General features: G+C 39.3%; 1 protein-coding gene across 2 annotated transcripts in view; it reads left to right on the top strand.

The window, feature by feature from the left end:
* Positions 1–2,536: 2,536 nt before the first annotated feature.
* LOC114648559 (nuclear receptor coactivator 7-like) overlaps positions 2,537–21,239 on the top strand; it is a 193,516-nt gene continuing 174,813 nt past the window's right edge. Inside the window, exons 1-2 of one of the 2 annotated variants that reach the window (XM_051924804.1) lie at positions 2,537–2,865; positions 8,792–8,915. The gene's annotated coding sequence lies outside the window, so the exon portion shown is untranslated. The remainder of the gene's footprint in view (positions 2,866–8,791; positions 8,916–21,239) is intronic. The other variant, XM_028797654.2, reaches the window with a different exon arrangement.

The raw sequence follows: 21,239 nt of genomic DNA on the forward strand, positions 1-21,239 counted from the left end.
TGCAGCTAACACAAGGGATGTTGTCCGTGTTTAGTTTATGTAGCTTAAGTGTCACTTTCTACAGTTGTTTATCATTTCTTTGTAATTCAGTCATGATATTTTTACAGCTTTTGGCATATTTCCGACTTTTTTCCTCTCAAACTATTATTTTTGAGATAGGGGAGGGCTGCTGTAAACAGTCGCTACTAAACCTTGTGGTAATGGAGGCATGGCTAAAATGTTCTTAGTAAACTTCACCCAACTTATTTTTTTCAGCTTTCTATTTTTTTAATTATTCAGCCTTTTGATCTACATACTTTTGAACCACTACACTGTGGGCTTGGATATTTAATACACTTTTTATAGTATTTAATATATAATTGTATCTTGCATTTAATATACTGTACAGTATAGGCTGGCACATTTGGAAAGCTGGCTCTTTTTGTCCTTGTTTCTGCAAATGAAACATGTTCATAGTGAATTCTTGTGTAGTGGTCTTTTATTATATAGTATTATAAGCCTTTTCTAAATGTAGGGGTTAGAAAACCAAGATGGTATTTCTTTTGTTTTGTCTTAAACCTTAGGAGTGATAAATATTGATATATATTAAAATAAGCGTGAAGAAAATAATGTTTTCTTAAGCATGATACTTCAAGCAAACCTTATTTAATCATAGGGAAGTAATAGTGTTGAGAAAAGAGGTTTCAAACTATGCAGACATAAGCACATATCACAAATTATAACTTGTTTAAATATGGTATGAACATGGCACTAGAATACCATAATAGCCACTACAGATTGGCACAATTGTCGATTCAATTTTTTTTAAAAACAATTCAAAGGACATGTGACAAACATGAACCGGGAGGAAGGGGCCCACAGAGACTGGTTATGTATAGGGCCCAGAGTTCTGTGCTACACCCCTGCTCTGCTCAAGTGACCATTCTGTTCTTGATCACATCCCTAAATGATGCCCTTCTTCCCTGGTTATTTAGTTTGGCCCGTTGGCCAACTCTAGGAGTCCTGGTGGTTCCAGAATTCTTCATTTCACAATTACTGAGACCACTCAAAATTTTAGCTGCAGTTTTACATTCTTGCTCTGATCTATGCCTCACCATAATTTTATCACAGAGGTCTACAAAGAGTTCCTTTGACTTAATGACTTGTTTTTTGTCCTGATATGTAAACTGAATTCTGGAACATTATATACATGTCCAATCAATTCAAATTACCCCAGGTGGACTCCAATTGAAAAATGGATCGATGGATGGATGGACTCCAATCAAGTTTCTAGAAACATCTTAAGGAGAATTAAAGCAAACAATATGCACCTGACCACAATTTGGATTGCCACATCAAAAGGTGTGAATACTTACATGGATGACAAATTTCAGTTTTTGTTTTTTAATAATTTTGCAAACCTTTCTGTAAACTTATGTTTTAATTTTGTCATTATGAATTACTGAGTGAAGATTAAAATTAAATCTATAACATGATAAATTGTGTAGTAAGTGAAGGGGTCTGAAAACTTTCTGAATCCACTGTATGTGCACAAAAGGACACTGTTTTAATGTATTTTATTTTTCAGGTAATCTACATAAATTATTTTAAATGATAAGTGTAATATTTCCTTATTTATTTAGTTTATGTGTATTGTACAGCAAATATAATCAAAAATTAGTACAACACTATGATTTAATCTTTAATTGTTATATAAATATCTTAAATCCCATCCAGATTATCTTCCGGTCTAGGGCACAAAATAACCTAGCACCAGGACTGCGTGGGCCCCTGTGCTCCTGGGGAGACAGGCCAGTGCCCATGGTGCCCATATGTTAAGAGGTCTTCAATCTCCCAGTACAGTACATCAGAGTCTAAACTGCAGCAAGACCAGAACATAATCTGGATGGGATTTAAAGAAAACTCAATCAAGAAGTGGCTGCCCAGTGTGTGTATGCTTCTCTCAGAAAGAAGAAATGCAAAGGCAAATGTCCTCCAAACCTCACTCACAATGATGTTAGTAAGAGGGTGACTTCGCCTGATTCGTTATTTTGAATGTACAGCACTTTAATACTCGAGCTACACAAGCCGTACTTGCTAGCAAACAAAGTATTTTTCAATCAAAGTAGAGATCGCATTTTTAAAAACGTTTGTAATTTTATCCTATTTTGCTGATAATTTTATTAGTATTAGTAGACGCGTCATCATTAAGCATGTGGTTAACGGAGCTATATGAAGTAAACATGGATGATTTGTACACACATTTGTATTTAACAGGTAAGTAAACGTTAACTGCAAACAAAACAGAAAGACGACAGCGAGCCTGCCTGCCTGCTCCTCTTCGACCAGACCAGTCGATCTTTTGCTCCTTTTTACTCCAACAGTGAACAATCTTTTGCCGCTGTTTCCGGCATTTGTGTCTGTTTTCTTACAAACATGCTGAACCAGCTGAATGATCAGACACGTTTTTTTTTTTTTTTTTTGCTGATTTACAGTGTAACGGGTAAAGCTGAAGAGCGCCAACGTCACGATGGCCTGGGAGGAGCTACGCGAAGGGTGGTCGCATTCAGAAAAAGCAAGGCTGAAATAAAACAAACCAGAAAGCATCACAGTGCTGGGTGGATATTTACTAACCCATGGTGGAGTACGGGTTCTGCTAATCTTTTGTAGATGCGTTCCCTTGGTCTTTAAGGACTTGGTGAATGTTGGACTGCCAGTGCATATGCGGACTTTGCCCAGCGAGTTCGGGCTTCGTCGCCGATTCTGGGTTTGTGGTTTCAGGATGAGAGCAGACACCAGTGGAGCTGTCTGTTATGATCTGTGGAAGAACGTGAACGGTGACCTAATATGAGACACGGAAGAACAGCGTCGTCTTCAAAGCTGCAGGTAGGTGTACATGTTATATTTCCGCCATGCATACCGTCAGTCGCTGCTAAAATCCGTGCCTTTAGGGAGCTTCGTTTGTCGCACCGCTCGCTGAGCTCGATTTGCGTGTGTTCAGCAATGGGAGAGGCCAGCGCTAGGAGAAGACAGTGCAATCGGGGCCAAAAACATAAAGTCAATTGCGTCTCCCCGGGCTGGACTAACAACCCAACCTCAACGGTTGACTTTCGTTTGCACGTGCCACAGTGCTTTAGTCAGGTGCCAGCTTTACCTTGGAGCGCTCATAATTGCCCGATTAAAGCGACGCGAAATGTTACCCTGTGTTGTGTTTCGTATTCCACACGGTGGATGTTGCTCGTGTGCAGCCAAGAGGGGTTTACTGATTCGGATTTTGAGGTAATAGAAAAACGGTACATTGCGCGGCCACATCGCCTCACAAGGTGACTGTGTTGTACTGTATACACAGTCGTGCTGTTCAGAGCAGCAGCTTATGTAATACTTGGGGTTGAACTCGCCCTCTCCGCCTCCACTTCCTCCTCTTCAGTTCACTTTTTGAATGGTAAACCTGCCAGTGACTTTTCCGCGTCGGTGGGCGAAACAGCTGCCCCTCTGGCCCGTGTTGCTTTCAGCACTTACGTGAATAAACTGGCCTGGGACTCACCCGCGTAAAAGTGCTGTGTTTCACTCCAGACTTTCTTAATATCTTTAATTCATTTAGAAAATGGAATCGTCATGCATTGCTTGATATTGATCCCTCAAAACCTTTTATAATACAATTCCACAGATCCTTGAAAATTGCGTATAGGCAAGAAAACAAAATAACGGTTTCCACAGGTGTTACACCTTCTTTAAGCAAGACTATCCGCTGTCAAAGTCACTTAATACACTTCAGGGTGCGGCGGCAGGCGACGGTCCAAATGGGCAGCAAGGGAGGAATCAACCGAGGACAGAACACCAGTCTGAAAGTCTCCAGTCAGCCTGCCCAGTACGAATAATGTGAGGGGTACGGTATGAAAAAGACGCTCTTAAAAATTCTGGTTATTTAATGGCATTTTATGTTTTTTATCTGGGTTGTTACTCGTATCACCTTTGCTTGACATTTCATTCTTGGAAGGGTTCTTTGCATATGAAATTGGTTCTTTGTGCGTTGAAAAACTTCCTAATAAGTAGAAAAAACTGAAATCTTTCATCTGTGGTAGGCTATCTAGTAGGGCACTAACAGTTTAAGAAAACCTAGACTTAGCCTGTAATCAAGAGCCCTTTTCAAATTATAACTAGTGGCATTTTACAAATCTTTTGCTGGAACCTTCATGTGAATGGGTCTTTTGGGGACCCAAAACGGTTCTGCAGTGGCAGGAGTGTCTAACTGCACGGCTGCAGTGGATGCATATTTTCTTTTTAACTATTTTCTTAATTACTGACCATTTTCTGTTGCTAATTAATTCTTTTGCCTTCATTTTAATTGATTTGCAGTTTAAGACCCAGACCCTTTAATGGTTTTCTTTATTAGCAGTCAAACAATATGAGACACAAAACAAGCCAACACATGACCAGCTAACCTGCGTCCATCATACAATATTTGAGAATAAAGAAAGGTGTAGGTCTCAGTAATGTTGATCTGCTCAGGTCCACAAAACATTTTGATGGTCCTCTTTGAAAAAAGAAAATCAACACTTTTGGAAATCTTTGGTATGGCAGGATGAGAGCACCAGCATACCATGGAGTTAACATACCATGGAGTTAAATAATGGGTTTGGCTTCTAATTAAGAAACTGGTTGGAATGAAATTTTGGAGTTTATGCTCGTGACTTAGCTGGTCATCTGTTGGCTCACTTCACATCTCATTTGTGTGTGACTGCCATTTAAGAAAAAAAGAAGCAATTCAGAGGATTGAATCTTAAAAGATAAGGTAATTAAAAAAGGTAAAATATGTCAATTAACATTAGAAATTGGTCACTTAACTAAGAAAATGTCAGGAAGGAAAATCTGCAGCCACTGCCGCCCTCCAGGAGTGGAGCTGGACACCCCTGTCCTATTGCACTGCTCTGAAGAATAACTCTTGCACATACGTAATAACAGGGTGATGATTTGAACCTAGAGCTCTGGACCTGAAGACAGCAGTTTTAGAGATAGATAGATAGATAGATAGATAGATAGATAGATAGATAGATAGATAGATAGATAGATATGATAGATAGATAGATACTTTATTAATCCCAATGGGAAATTCACATTCTTCAGCAGCAGCATACTGATACAATAAATAATATTAAATTAAAGAATGATAATAATACAGGTGAAAAAAACAGACAATAACTATGTATAATGTTAAATATTAACGTTTTACCCCCCCCTGGTGGAATTAAAGAGTCGCATAGTTTGGGGGAGGAACGATCTCCTCAATCTGTCTGTGGAGCAGGACAGTGACAGCAGTCTGTCGCTGAAGCTGCTCTTCTGTCTGGAGATGACATTATTTAGTGGATGCAGTGGATTCTCCATAATTGATAGGAGCCTGCTGAGCGCCCTTTCGCTCTGCCACAGATGTTAAACTGTCCAGCTCCATGCCAACAATAGAGCCTGCCTTCCTCACCAGTTTGTCCAGGCGTGAGGCGTCTTTCCTCTTAATGCTGCCTCCCCAGCACACCACTGCGTAGAAGAGGGCGCTCGCCACAACTGTTTGATAGAACATCTGCAGCATCTTATTGCAGATGTTGAAGGAAGCCAGCCTTCTAAGGAAGTATAACCGGCTTTGTCCTTTCTTGCACAGCGCATCAGTATTGGCAGTCCAGTCTAATTTATCATCCAGCTGCACTCCCAGATATTTATAGGTCTGCACCATCTACACACAGTCACCTTTGATGATCACTGGGTCTATGAGGGGTCTGGGCCTCCTAAAATCCACCACCAGCTCCTTGGTTTTGCTGGTGTTCAGGTGTAGGTGGTTTGAGTCGGACCATTTAACAAAGTCATTGATTAGGTCCCTATACTCCTCCTCCAGCCCATTCCTGATACAGCCCACGATAGCAGTGTCATCAGCGAACTTTTGCACATGGCAGGACTCCGAGTTGTATTGGAAGTCCGATGTATATAGGCTGAACAGGACCGGAGAAAGTACAGTCCCTTGTGGCGCTCCTGTGTTGCTGACCACAATGTCAGACGTGCAGTTCCCAAGACGCACATACTGAGGTCTGTCTTTAAGATAGTCCACGATCCATGCCACTAGGTATGAATCTAATCCCATCTCTGTCAGCTTGTCCCTAAGGAGCAGAGGTTGGATTGTGTTGAAGGCGCTAGAGAAGTCTAGAAACATAATTCTTACAGCACCACTGCCTCTGTCCAAGTGAGAGAGGGATCGGTGTAGCATATAGATGATGGCATCTTCCGCTCCCACCTTCTCCTGATATGCAAACTGCAGAGGGTCAAGGGCGTGTTGAACCTGTGGCCTAAGGTGGTGAAGCAGCAGCCTCTCCATGGTCTTCATCACATGTGATGTCAGAGCAACAGGCCGAAAGTCATTCAGCTCACTAGGACGTGATACCTTTGGGACTGGGGTGATACAAGATGTTTTCCAAAGCCTCGGGACTCTCCCCTGTTCCAGGCTCAGGTTGAAGATGCGCTGTAGAGGACCCCCCAGCTCCGATGCACAGACCTTCAGCAGTCGTGGCGATACTCCATCTGGACCCGCTGCTTTGCTGGCACGAAGTCTCCTCAGCTCTCTGCTCACTTGCGCTGTTGTTATTATGGGTGGGGATGTTTTTCCTATGCTGGTATCAGCAGAAGGATGTGTGGAGGGGTGCAGTACTCCGAGGTGAGAGTGAGAGTGGGTTAGGGTGGTCAAACCTGTTAAAAAAGTTGTTCATTTGGTTTGCTCTCTTCACGTCTCTCTCAATGGTGGTACCCCGCTTCGAGCTGCAGCCAGTGATGATCTTCATCCCATCCCACACTTCCTTCATGCTGTTATTCTGCAACTTCTGCTCCAGCTTTCTCCTGTACTGCTTCTTCGCCGCCCTGAGTTGGACTCGGAGTTCCTTCTGCACGCGCTTGAGCTCATGCTGATCACCGTCTTTAAAAGCCCTTTTCTTCTGATTCTTCTTTTTAATGCCTATTCCCCAAAAAAAACAAAGATCATAAGGATGCAAGTCATTTATTTTCTGGCCTTGTTTATTTTGGTCGAGAAAATTTGTTTTTTGAAATTTATTTTTTATGAAGTTAGGAGTAAATACAAAGGTGTATATTCCTCACGTAATAGTAATTTTGATAGAAAAATTATTAGACAAGTTTCAAATATGTAAAACTCAGTAAGTACATGCATTTTTACTTTGTGTTTAAATAGGAACAGTTTTGCAAAATGAAATAAAATTCAAATCGTAAGAAGGGCTTTGAGGTGCAAATTTACACTTTTCTGAACCATTTGCAAAATGGATGTGGAGACAAAAATGGCACTCATGGTAATTTTGTTATATATTTATTTTTGCTAAGAAATTTCTTAATAGGGTGCAATATAGATTTTTATGACTGATTCTTATATGCTACTTTTCATCAGAAAATCAACTGATCTAAATCAGTCAATAAATAAACAGTGAAAACAGTTAATTTAATCTCAGTGAGTGATAGTACTTAATCAGGATGCAGTTAATCTTTTTGTTGGATGTAGCCCTACTCATCACGTGGCCTAAAGCAAGTCATTTTAATTGTATGTGTCTCTATTAAGTTGTTTTGGATACAGGAGTTAGATAAATATACAAAAATAATTTTGTAGACTTGCACAGCATGAATTATTTCATGTTTTTACACTGTGAATCATTCTTTTTGAGTCAAGTCAAGTTAGGGACCATGCACTGGTACAGTGCGTTGCCGCACCAACCACACGATGAAACAGCTCGGAATACCGGTTGGCAACCCCCCAGGCAGACACGCGGTCCAGTCCCACCCTTCGGAAATGACCCTCTATATGCCGCAGCCAGGTGTTACGTGGGCAATCCCTTGGCCTGGTCCAGCCACTCGGGACCCCAACAATGAGGATCCTACGAGCTGGATCACCCTCTGGGAATCTTGCCACATGGCCGTAGTGCCGTAGTTGACACTCCCTCACAATGCAGGTAATGTGCCCCATTCGGGACTTTCATTCTTTTTAAGTAAGATAAACATATTGCATCAACATGTGAAACTGTGGTGCTTACTGATCTAGGGTGTGAAAGAGCAGATGACACTTCCTTTGTTAATGGGTAGCTTTGTGCTCAACATCTGGTAGAGTCTGGCAGAGGTATCTTAACATTGATGTTTCACTGCCTTATTGACCAGAAGATCACTCATTTGAACAGCTGCTGTAAGTGATTTGCAACTTAAAGAAAAGAAGCAAATGTTCGATTAGTTGGTTACTTCTTTCCCAAGGAATTTAGCACCGTTATTACATGGAGAAGCCTTATTTCATTACAGTTACAATACCTGCACATACAGTATGTGCATCATTTTTTTTTTATTACAATGTTGACTCAGAAAAGCTTAAGAAATATAGAGTCATTCTTAAGAAAGGATTATTAATGCTTTACTATTCCCTTTATTATTATTTTGTAAAGAGAAAAGTCTCAATATGTATATTAATATAGCCAACTTTGAAACTGTTGATCATTTTCTTTGACACATCTTTAACATCTGTATAATAAAATGCTAATGTCTATGTTTCCATCCCCTGATTGGTCAGTTTGACTTTGGTCTGAATGGTTAGTTTGTCTGTGGTTGCTGAATCAAGCGTGATTAAGACAGGATTCACCTGGCAAGGGAATGGTGGTGGAAGCACACAAGGAAAGGTGTAAGAGGAACACTGAGAGTCATCGTAAAATATGGAAAATATCTGCAAATAGCTGAATGATATTTTCACAGTGGGTAATGATGGTCCATCCACCATTGTTCGTAGTCCAAAAGTGGGCAGGTGGCAAGCAATGCACCTCAAAATGACAGAGTCTAAGAAGCAGTCTTCATGGGAGCATGATTGAGGGAGGAAGAGGCAAGAGAGACTGAGACATATGAGGATACCAATGACAGGAATACTAAAGGTACATGTAGGGCAAGAGATATCAAATATTTTTAAACGTATTGTATTAACTATCTTCAGCAGGTGGCATAATTAGTTTGCCATTAGCCGCTGCAACCCCCCATGTCTAAAACACTGGTTTCATCTACGCACAATTTTAAGAATTTGGAAATGATTATATTAATTTATATGAACCATATAATATACATCAAGGCTTTGATTATAAGCAATGTCATTTATTGACAACACAGATCTTTCGTTTGTTCTTACTTCTACTGTAATGTGAAGATAACTAAAAAAAATTACTTTGGCTAAAAATAGATTCATGATTAACACCATGAAAATCAATTGTACTCTTTGTGTATTGTGTATGTTTTCGTGTTTTGAATGATTTCACATATTATTAAAAAAATCTTATATAAAGGAATCAAAGAGTAGCTCAGTAGTCAGGGCTGTACTCTCACAGATGTATCACCCTTGTGCTTGACAATTGTTTGCAGAGAGCTTGCGCATTCTCTCAGTGTCTGTACATTTTTCATGCTGTCTTTCCTCATCCCACAGATGTTCTTGTTTTTTGTCAATTCTAATTCAGTCTCATATTTGTGAGTGGGTCGTGCAATTAGACAACTCTCTTTATTCCTCTCTTTTCTGCCAGTTCAATTCTTACCTCAACTCACTCCCAGCTTGTGACTTAATATATCTATGGGATCAAGGCTGCTTTATGTATTTGAATTACTTTCAGGAGTCAAGAGTGGCACTAATATTGCAACTGATATTTCAGGCTAGAGCTTCCTTTTAGTTGTCCCTTGGTGATACACAGTAGTGTGCCTGAGCCATCTCTGTGTCTGTAGGTTAACATTGTAAAGATGCCATCTCTCTGTCAGAGATTTTGGGGATGTGGAGTGATAGCACTAACTTCACCCTGACTGCCCAGAGGGCGGCTGATGGAACGGCCCTTACAGATGACACTGCAGTTGTGACCCGCTGGGCTGGCTATTCCGGCAAGGACGTTGGATGTCTCTGGGTCCATGGTTCTTGAGGCTGATCCTCCAATTAGCTGTGAACCACCCAATCTCACTTAGATTACACAGATGGTGAACCAGCTGAGGGTAGGGAAGGCTGCAGGGATCTGTGGTATCTGGGGTGAACTTCTCCAGGCTGTCATCCTGGTATTGCAAGCAATCTTTGCTTCCATTTGGGAGGCTGACATCATCCCAACTGACTGGAAAACAGGACTTATAATCCCTGTCTGGAAAGGGAAGGATGATCGCCTGGATTTCAGCAACTACAGGAGGATAACACTGCTCTTGGTGCTGCGTAAGATCCTTATCAGGGTCGTCACTTGCTCACCTACCAGTGACTGAAGCAGTCTGGTTTTACGCCTAAGAAGTCTACCATCAACCGCATCCTGGCACTGAGTTTTTTCGCAGCCTTTGTTGAATTTCGTAAAGTGTTTGATTCAGTTTCATCGATCTGCTCTGTGGGACATCCTGAGACTTCGAGGGTTCCCCTTAAGGTTGCTGGATATCATGGCTGGCCTGTACATTGGAACTGTGAGTGCTGTACAGAGTGGAGGCAGAACCTCTGTGTTTTTCCCAGTTGATTTTGGGGTTTGTCAGGGGTGTGTTCTGGCTCCTACTCTGTCCATTGCTTGCATCAACTTGGTGTTGGGCAAGGTCATGGGGTCCAGTGGCTGTGGGGCATCTATTGGTGAAGAAAGATTCATTGATCTTGACTTTGCCTGCAATGCTCTGAGCTTTGTGGATTCAATGGAGGTTCTGATTTGGGCCCTCAAGAGATTGAGCAAGGAGTCTGAGTGTCTGTGCTTGCGAGTATCCTAGATAAAAACCAAGATCCAGGCCTTTAATGACCTCTTAGGTACAGCCATCAGCAGTGTGTCTATTTGTGGAGAGAGTGTCAACCTCGTCAAGAGATTTACCTACCTCGGCGGGTGACATTCACGTCTCTGGTGACTCTTCCTATGAAGTCAATAGATGGACTGGGAGAGCATGGGGGGTCATGAGGTTGCTGGAAAGGGGTGTGTGGCACTCCTGATACCTACGCAAAAGTACGAAGTCCAAGTCTTTGGAGTCCTGGTGCTTCTTGTCTTGCTATATGGTTACGAGACATGGACACTATCCAGTGACCTGAGATGAAGACTGGACTCCTTTGGTATGGTGTTTATTCGGAGAATCCTTGGGTACCGCTGGTTTGACTTTGTGTTGAATGAGCGGTTGTTCAGGGAGTCCCGATTGAGGCATATTACCTGCATTGTGAGGGAGCGTCAGGTATGGCACTACGGCCATGTGGCGCGATTCCCCGAGTGTGATCTGGCTCGCAGGATCCTCATTGTTGAGAACCCAAGTGGCTGGACCAGGTCAAGTGGACGTCCACTTAACACCTGGCTGCAGCAGATAGAGGGTAATTTCTAGAGGGTGGGACTAGACCAGGGGTAGGCAATGTCGGTCCTGGTGAGCCGCAGTGGCTACAGGTTTTCATTCCAACCCAATTGCTTAATTAGAAACCAATCATTGCCAATCTCAGACCTTATTTAATTTTATGGCTTGTTAGTCTGTGCAATGTAAGGCTCTTATATCGTAGATTTTTTTCCTTTCCAAGGATATCATCCAAATGATTTGAAGCCTAAAATAGATCATTTTCAGTCTGTCACATTTTTCTATTAAGTGTTTTATTAAATCAAACAGTGCATGATGAACACACACAGATGTAATTGGAAAAAAGCTAGCTGGAGAACTGCTGGCTGCTTTGTCTTTTACATCGTATTGCTAATAAGAAGCAATTAAAACACTGAATGCAGCAGTTTAAGTTTGAAATAAGCAATTAAGGTTGGAGAACCTTAACAAGCGAGACCACTAAAATGAAGCATCAAACTGTCACTTAAGCAATATGTGCTTCATCAGCAATAATTTAATTCTCATTAAGGAACTGGGTTGGAACAAAAACCTGCACACACTGCGGCTCTCCAGGACCGACATTGCCCACCCCTGGACTAGACCATGTGTCTGCCTGGGGGGTTGCCAACCACGATCACGAGCTGTTTTGTCGTGTGGTGGGTGTGGCAACAAGCAATTCCAGTGCATTTGCTATCTCTGTTTGCATCTGAGTCCTTAAACCTTTTTCATTCTTCCTGGATGTATTTAAGGAACCTACTATGTAGAGCAATGGTAAAAGGATATCCTTTTGCCTCCTGGGTTGCTCTGTTCCCCCCCCAAGTTTCTCTCTATTTCTCTCCGTGTTTCCTTTTTTCTTCTTTCTAGGTGTCCATGCTTTTAGCCCATTTGTGCTATGCAGTAGAGTAATAGGGCCTCTTTCCTTCTGTTGGTGCCATTCCTTCCTGCAGTGTAATCACTGTACCTGTTATTCCTTTTTCATAAGACTTGCTAGGACACTCCCCACAGACCTGTGCTGACCCTTCCAGATGTTACCCTTATTATGATTTAACCCCAGGGGGAAAGCCGAATCTGCAAAAATGCCTTGCCCAACACAGCATGTTGTATATCTAAATGAACATATTAATTTGAGAAATTTAAAAACCTGAAAAATAAAATGAAAAAATATAAAAAAAAAATAGATCGAAACAAAATTCTTAGCCAAATTAACACATTCAAAAATCAGAATTTTATTAACAAGCAAAAAGTTGAAAAACCCAAAAATGTAATATTCAAACTATGACTTTTACAAAGAATGACACAGAGGGGAGTCCAAGGCAACAACTGTGCAGAGCTAATGCCACAGCAATGTGGCTATGTCTGCAGGTGCCATGAATAAGACTCTTAGGTAATACCTGACTGAACACCTGGGAGCCTTAAACAAGTCGTTTTGGGGAATAGGACAGGGGTATAATCACATCCATCTATCTATCTATCTATCTATCTATCTATCTATCTATCTATCTATCTATCTATCTATCTATCTATCTATCTATCTATCTATCTATCTATCTATCTATCTATCTATCTATCATATAACATGCATCCAGCTATTTTGAGAACCTGTTTATTCATACTGAGTGTCTCTCCCCAGCATTCTTTGTATATTTAGTTAACCATACACAAGTGTATATAGCAACAGCCACCATCCATCCATCCATTTTCCCAACCCGCTGAATCCGAACACAGGGTCACGGGGGTCCTGCTGGAGCCAATCCCGGCCAACACAGGGCACAAGGCAGGAACCAATCCTGGGGCAGGGTGCCAACCCACCACAGGACACACACAAACACACCCACACACCAAGCACACACTAGGGCCAATTTAGAATCACCAATCCACCTAACCATCCACAGCCAAACAAATTTGTTATCCTGAACAAGGTCAACAGTTCGTCTTTCTAGAACAAGAAAATGGCTACAGCGGATGTAGAAAATCATTTTTCCAACCAGTTCTTCCTATTGTTATCTACTTCATTATGATAATGAAATGCACACTAATATAAGGGTGGATAATATGGTATAAAGTCACCTTACAATACATGGCAAATAATTTAAGATAAATATAAATGAATATAGAATATACACTAACTGCATACAGTATATTCCATGATTATTATAATTATAGGCTCTGGATCCCTGCAATCTTGAACTGCTTAGTTGTATGGACTTTACAAATTTAAATTCTGTACAACTAATGTTGACATGGAAATAAAGTGCCCTGCATGCTACAATTTAAATTTTCTTTAATAAAAGAAACCGCAGACCTATAAGTTGACTTTGCATTTCCCATATCTTTTGATAAAGTGGTTATTTCATCAAAATTGAAAGAGTTTGAATTGTCCCAGTGTGAATGAGTGTCAGTGTGTAAAAGTGTATTGCGATAGTGTAGCAGCTCACCCAAGGCTTGTTCCTATCATGTACCTGAAGCTAATGAGATAATCTGTAGCTCTCCATGACCCTGAACTGGAACATCACTTTCTGAAAATTAATGGATTGATAAATGGATGGATAAACAACTGTAGCCATCTGAAAACCTGTAAGGTTCGATTAAATATACATATATTTAATGGAAATGTTGACCTTTGGTAGCACTACAAAATTAGATTTATGGGTAAAATATATAGTCCTGACTTGGATATAGTATGTGAGTTCATAGAATTACGGAGAGATAAGTATAAAAACAAGTACATACAGTAGAATACATTTCTGTTGACTAAACAACCAATCAAGATTTTCATTGCTAGATAACATGTTCCAAAGTACATGGAGGTTACTCACGAGGCTCTTAGAAAATCATCTGAAGCTGCAGATGATTAATTTTTCACAGATGTTCATACTCCCTTGCTTCTTTATCTTGCCTTTCAGTCAGTGATAATCATTAAACATAAATGATGAATCAAAAAAGGTGACTTGTTCCCCCTCCTGTCTTCTATTCTGTCACTGCCTACTGCATGTTATATTCTCTCCATTCACATTATATTTATCAAATGTATACATACAGAGACGTGCAATAAATAAAGCATTTTTAGTATTACTTTATATTTGACCGACACCTTTATTCAAAGTGGCTTACAAGATAAGAGTACATACAACACAATCGGTCCAAATCCTGGCAAGGTCTGTTTGGAGTTAACACATACTTTTTGGTTTTTGTAGGTTTTTCTCTGGGTACATCACAAAGCAGTGGATGTTTGGTTAATTGGTGATTCCATATGAGTGAGAGTGGATGTATGGGTGTGTGTGGACTAGAGTTTGATTTGTCAATACCAGCAGGATAGCACACTAGCACAATAGCTCTGCTTAAATAAAGTACAATGCAAATTGTAACAGTTTTTAGAAATGTGTTGGTAATAAACTCTCTTATTAAAATGTTGACACTTTCTTCCTTTTAGACCTACTTATTACTTTAGGGTCCCAACAGCTGGAGCCTATCCTACTGGTATTGACACATCAAATTCTAGTCCACATCCACCCATCTGTCCATTCTCACTCATATGGACTTAATTATCTTTTCAAATGGGTATTCATATATATACAGCATTAGTTTCCTTAATGTTGCTAATGTAATCTGTTTTTGTATTGTTAGAGTGCACTCTGTTCTTACGTGTGTGCATTTTCTTAATTTAAACAGTAGGTTAGTTTAAGAAAAAACATTTTCTGTGAGTGTTTTCTCGAGTTACTTTTTCTCACACATCTCAGTGGCTCATATGTTAGCTTAATTAGCAGTTTTCAACCATGTTATGTGCAAAGTGTTTATCCTGTATTTAATCCAGACTGGGTGCATTTTGTGACAAGTTTATAAGTTTTCCATGTTGTTAAATGAGGGACCATCAGTCTCCTGTTATGGTCCAAAGGACACATATTCTTACATACTGTTGGTGCCTGGATGGCTGTAGGTTGTCCAGCACAATCAGTAATAACAAAGGTAGCACACCCATCACTAAAGTGTGCACAGCGAGAGTCAAGGTTTTCATTCACCATTGTGTCATTGCTGAAATTTTCACAGCCGACACAAGACTCTGACACATTTTGTTTTCTTTCGCCAATAAAACCTAAAATTGCTGTTTATCAAGACATTGTTCTTGTTTCCCTCCAACAAGACATAACCTAAGAGTAGTGATGGGATATTCACAAATGCTTTGTTCTTTTTAAATGACTTTTTTCAGTGAGTCTTAACAATCAATTCAGTGAAGGTCAATGAGAGTGTTAAAGTAACTTCAGTAACTTAGTAGTTGATAGGCTCCTGTTAATGCCACATATTTTGAGTAGATGTGATTGACAACATTTTAAGTCAGTCTTATTTTTGAAACTTTGTTATGCAGACATATGCTGTATATTCGTCATCCATATATGTACTTTCCAAACACAAGTTACATAAACTTTTTTAGTGATAAAGTTAAAACTGGTGATTTGCTATGCACTTTTACAATCATTTGATATTTTAATCATGGGTAATATATATTAAAATGCATGTATGTAGTGTACACTAATTTTCATTTGAGAAAAAAGATAAAAAAAACTATAGGTTGGGCCAGTGACTGGCACTGCCCCCAGATGCAGCTCCTTTTGTGCCCACCCCTCCTTCGCTGTGCTCAGAGCAGCTTACTTGAATGCCTTTTGTTAGGACTTGGCTCTTAAGACAACATGCTTCGTGGAGATTTTTAGCCAGATTTTTACAATATGTTTTGAATGTACACACATGAGCAGCTGGTTAAACTAAGGTTTTTGCTTGACTGTTAAACTGTACCATTTGGTTAAAAAAAAGAAAAATCATGATCTTTACATTTGAATATCATTTTAAAACATTAATTACAATTAAATGATTTAATTGAAAAAAATTTCCCAGCCCCACCTTAAACAGATTCAGCAAGTTAACAAAATTTTACAAAACGACATAATCAGTAAATACGCACAATATGATATAGCATGGGCACCAATCTGTCAATCGATCCTGCAACTGTAGATTTTGAGTGAATTGCTAAAGACTGTTTTAATTCAAAGTACCTGTATATTCATCTCATTAATGGGGTTACATTTAGTGCTGGGTGGTATGACCAAAATTCTATATCACGGTATTTTTCTAAATTATTCCGGTTTCACGGTATTCAACAGTATTTTTTTCCCATGCATGAGTGGATGTTAACCAAATTTTCCACTGCAATTACTGCAGTAGACTGACTAAGAATAACCTATTCCACTGTCATGTGAACTGTACATTGTACAAAAAAAAAAAAAACATTTTAATGTACACACAAGTATTAATACAGGTTTGCAAGTCCCCATAAAGTGATAGTTTTCAAGGGGGTGGCGCTAATGAAGAGAAGGAATCACATTGCATGACAGATGCAGTCAAAATATAGAGCCTTTTTATTGAACAAATTTTGCAAACAACTTGAACTAAAATTTTGACAACATATTTTCAACCATCCAAAGAGGCATTTAGACTTAGTAAAATATCCAGAGTTGCTTGTCAAAAGTTGTATTGCACTGAACATGTCTTAGAAAAGGAATAAATAGTAAAAAATTTTTGTAAACCTACTACACTTTCTGTTAATGTTAACCATCTCTGTCCACTGACACGTTAAAGTGACTTTTTAAACAATTTTACCATCATTAAACTGCATAATATTTAAACTAGTAAATAATAACAATAAAATAAATAATAGTGCAACTTCCAATAATAATACTGTTACTTCCAAGACTTTAAACCCAGGTACATTACACAGTATTCACCAAATAAAAATAAAATAAAACAAGTGCAACTTGGTGATGTCATCTTTACCAAATGAACCATCTCATTAAGGCAAACTGCATTAATATGGACCTTGCTTCAAGCTAAGCTATATACTGTACATATAACAAAACTGAAACTTGCATTTATAATGCTATTTGTGGTATAGCCCTATGGAAGCATATTAGGGCCATGGTGAAGAAAAAAAAACTGTGTGTCGAGAATAAAGTCAACATCTTGACTTTATTCTCGACATTTCCACTTTAATCTCGACACTTATGTCAAGATTAAAGTCGAGATTTCCACTTTATTCTCATAGTTTATTTTGTCATTAAAGTACAATGTCGTAAACTAAACTTCATCCTAAAATCAATGTTTAATTTACTAGATTTTCTCTATCCCCGTCATAAGTTAATGTAGCACATTAAATGCTTTGTGTTAAGTGTTCCCCAACCCAGTTGTTAATCGCTATGTGCTTCTTAAACTGACTTCCTTTTGCACTAAGAGGAGGTGCAGGCAGCGATCGCCGCACAGAATACACTCACTTCATGATATTCCTGCTCTCTGAAAATTTAGAATGCTAAGATAAATACTTGATATCATTTTCATGATGAAATGCATTAAAGCATGTTTTAAACATGCACGGTGGCGTGGTGGTAGTGCTGCTCCCTCGCAGTAAGTGGTCCCCATGTGTACGTTCAGTGTAGAGAACTTTATGGCCGGTGTGATGAGGCTCCAAAAAACTGGATGTATGAATGGGTATCGCACAAGTTTATCTTAAATATTGTGTAAATGTTGGATTCGTGATCTGGTGGCCAGAGACACGAACACAGAATTCAATGGATGTTCTTCTGAGCGGGCTTTCTTTATTTCATGCGTGCTGTCTCTGTCTGACGTACCAAACCCCCATTTCCTATCCTTCCTTTTTCTTTCTCCACATAACTAATCACCAAACGATAAACGTCTTTGTGAAATTAAAACTAGTTATAAACTTAGACCACGGAGTGTTCAGAACGTTAAAAAAATCTTTGTTATACATGTTTAATTATGCCATCCATTCAGGGTTGCACCCATCCCAGCAAGCACTGTGTGCGAGGCAGGAGCAAATCCTGAATGGGGCACTAGCACATCGCAGGGTGATTACGAGTAGTACATACACTAGTAGGGTCAATATAGCAGAACAAAAACCCACATCCTACATGACTTTGAAAGGAAACTGAACCACGCCGAGTAAATCCACCAGATAAACATGCAAATTTAAGGCAAGGAACACCTGGGACATCCTTGCTGCGAGGCAGCAGTACAACCTCCACGCCACCGTGCCCCCACATGATTAATGCATGCTTTAATGCATTTCATCATGAAAATGATATCAAGTATTTATCTTAGCATTCTTAATGTTCAGGGAGCAGGAATATCATGAAATTAATTTATTCTGAGTGGTGATCGCTGCCTGTGCCTCCTCTTAGTGCAAGAGGAAGTCAGTTAAAGAATCACGTAGCGATTAACATGGCTCGGGGAACACTTAACACAAAGCATTTAATGTGCTACATAATTTATGACGGGGTTTGAGAAAATCTAGTAAATGAAATATTCATTTTAAGATGAAGTTTAGTTTACAATGTTCTACTTTAATGACAAATTACAAGAATAAAGTCAACATGTCAACTTTAATCTCGACGTAAATGGTGAGAATAAAGTATAAATGTTGAGAATAAGGTCAACATGCTGACTTTATTCTCGTCATAAGTGTTGAGATTAAAGTGGAAATGTCGAGAATAAATTCAGCATGTCATCACACTATTACACAGTACCCAGGTACATTACACAGTATTGGAAAAAAAATAAAACAAGTGCAACTTGGCTTGCAGTATTATCCAGTAGTATAGAAACAGTATTCAGACATTTGAAAATAATGTTCCACATCCGACCTTTTACAACCAAAGTATCTCAAGACAACAGACACGGCTCCTTTTTTTCGACAAAAGTTCTTCTGTGTCATCATGTTCAACTTTACCGTCTTCTTCAGTTTCAGAATGTTCTCTGTCCATTTTCACTGTTCAATACCCTCCACTAACGCATGTACTCCGCTGCATGCATGTTTAGCGGTGCAGCAGTGAAAAAGGTCCCCCCCTTAAACAGTTTCCTGCTGCGCCACTTTCCGAATGTTATTTAGTCTATTTAAACCGGTGTTGCGGTATAAGAAAAATCCATATCATAGCAAAAATAAAAAACGGTTTTTGGTATGAACCGGTATACCTCCCAGCACTAGTTACATTATAACTTGCCTTAAATTTCCACATATACTGTACTCTGCTGTTCAGCATAATGGATAAGTTGATGATTATAGTTTTCACATTCGCTCCTGTGATTATATTAGGTTAGTCAGTTTAATTCAAAAGTCTAAATATAATCTACATGATTAGACTTTATTGGGCTGCAAGTATATAGTTCAGATGTGAGTTATTTTAAGTTCATTTAAAATTACTACAAATCACAATAACACATTGCCACGAAACTCTAAATTTAAAACTGCCTCATCCTAAAATGGATTTGAATAAATATCTATCAACAGAAAACTAGAAATTACTAATTACTTTTATACTGTGTCCTCAGTTTTCTCTTTCTACCATCTACTGAAGAAAAAAAAGCAGCATGCGTTATAGAAAAATAAACTTATTTTCTTGTTTCATCATGGCTTGGCTATAGTGCATATTTTCATTTTCTTACTAAGTGTGCAAACAACATACTGCAAAAGCACATAAGGCTAAGTGTTTATTGGTTTTGCAAGCTTGCAATGTACAACGTGTATGCAGATGGATAAGGGCAATGGCTTTTTAAAATTATGTAAGACACTCTTTTGATATATCGTATCTCATCAGTCAGTTCCAGATTTATTATCTTGTGTACACATTATAATTACATTCCTGAACATTTAACAATTACACTCCACTGCAAGCAGTGCTTAATGTGGAACCAAATTACTGGCAGTACTCTGTTTAGTCTATGTTTTGTTCCTCCTCCCAATTCATTATTACAATTACATGACTGGATAGTGGGATCTGGATCCCCCTTGTAGGTCAAAGCGCATTTATATTAGTATATGATATCGAATGGAAGGGGGATACGTATGAAGCATTGAACACTGCTGGTATCGGCCTTCATCAAGTACTGCCCACAAGACCCAACAAGCACCTACAGGCAGACGCTTTCCTTTCTGGCACCCAAATCTCACTGCATTGGTTAAGTAAAATATAACATCACCAGGATAGGCTTTGGTTGCTCCGTGATGTTGCCCAGGTTAACTGGGTAAGGAAAACAGGTGGTGAATGAAAAACATTGTAACATTGCTGACAAGCTGCGTTAGCGTGAGGATCAGTCACCCACAGCATGAGCTGACACTTCATTATGCAGATGAGCGGCTTCAGGGGACTCTGTAAAAAGGGCAAACAAGACAAAGTCTCAAAAGAATTTCAGCTTGTGCTGCCACAGTGATCATTTTAAAAATAGTGATTTACCTTAAAAGAGCAATGTAAAAAGCAAGAACAATGGGTACTCATAGTCTGTGAGCTGCATTCTTCCTATTCAAACTTTGTGTGTGATGCGCTGATCAGGCTGCTCCCTCAGCTAAAGCATGCTCCTGCTAAAGTATAGCTAAACTCGTGAATCTCACACTTACTGCTGTGAATATGAGTGCCTGGCAGCTTTTTTGTTAGGTGTGATAGATTTATATGTAAAAACAAAGGGATGGCTGCAGTTGTGGTGCATTGAGGAAATTTATGCATGTGTTGATGACATCTATTTACATCAGTGATGTATATACAGTGCATCCGGAAAGTATTCACACCGCATCACTTTTTCCACATTTTGTTATGTTACAGCCTTATTCCAAAATGGATTAAATTAATTTTTTTCCTCAGAATTCTACACACAACACCCCATAATGACAACGTCAAAAAAGTTTACTTGAGGTTTTTGCAAATTTATTAAAAATAAAAAAATTGAGAAAGCACATGTACATAAGTATTCACAGCCTTTGCCATGAAGCTCAAAATTGAGCTCAGGTGCATTCTGTTTCCCCTGATCATCCTTGAGATGTTTCTGCAGCTTAATTGGAGTCCACCTGTGGTAAATTCAGTTGATTGGACATGATTTGGAAAGGC

The sequence above is a fragment of the Erpetoichthys calabaricus genome, chromosome 3, assembly GCF_900747795.2.
Source record: "Erpetoichthys calabaricus chromosome 3, fErpCal1.3, whole genome shotgun sequence".
NCBI classification, from domain to species: domain Eukaryota; kingdom Metazoa; phylum Chordata; class Cladistia; order Polypteriformes; family Polypteridae; genus Erpetoichthys; species Erpetoichthys calabaricus.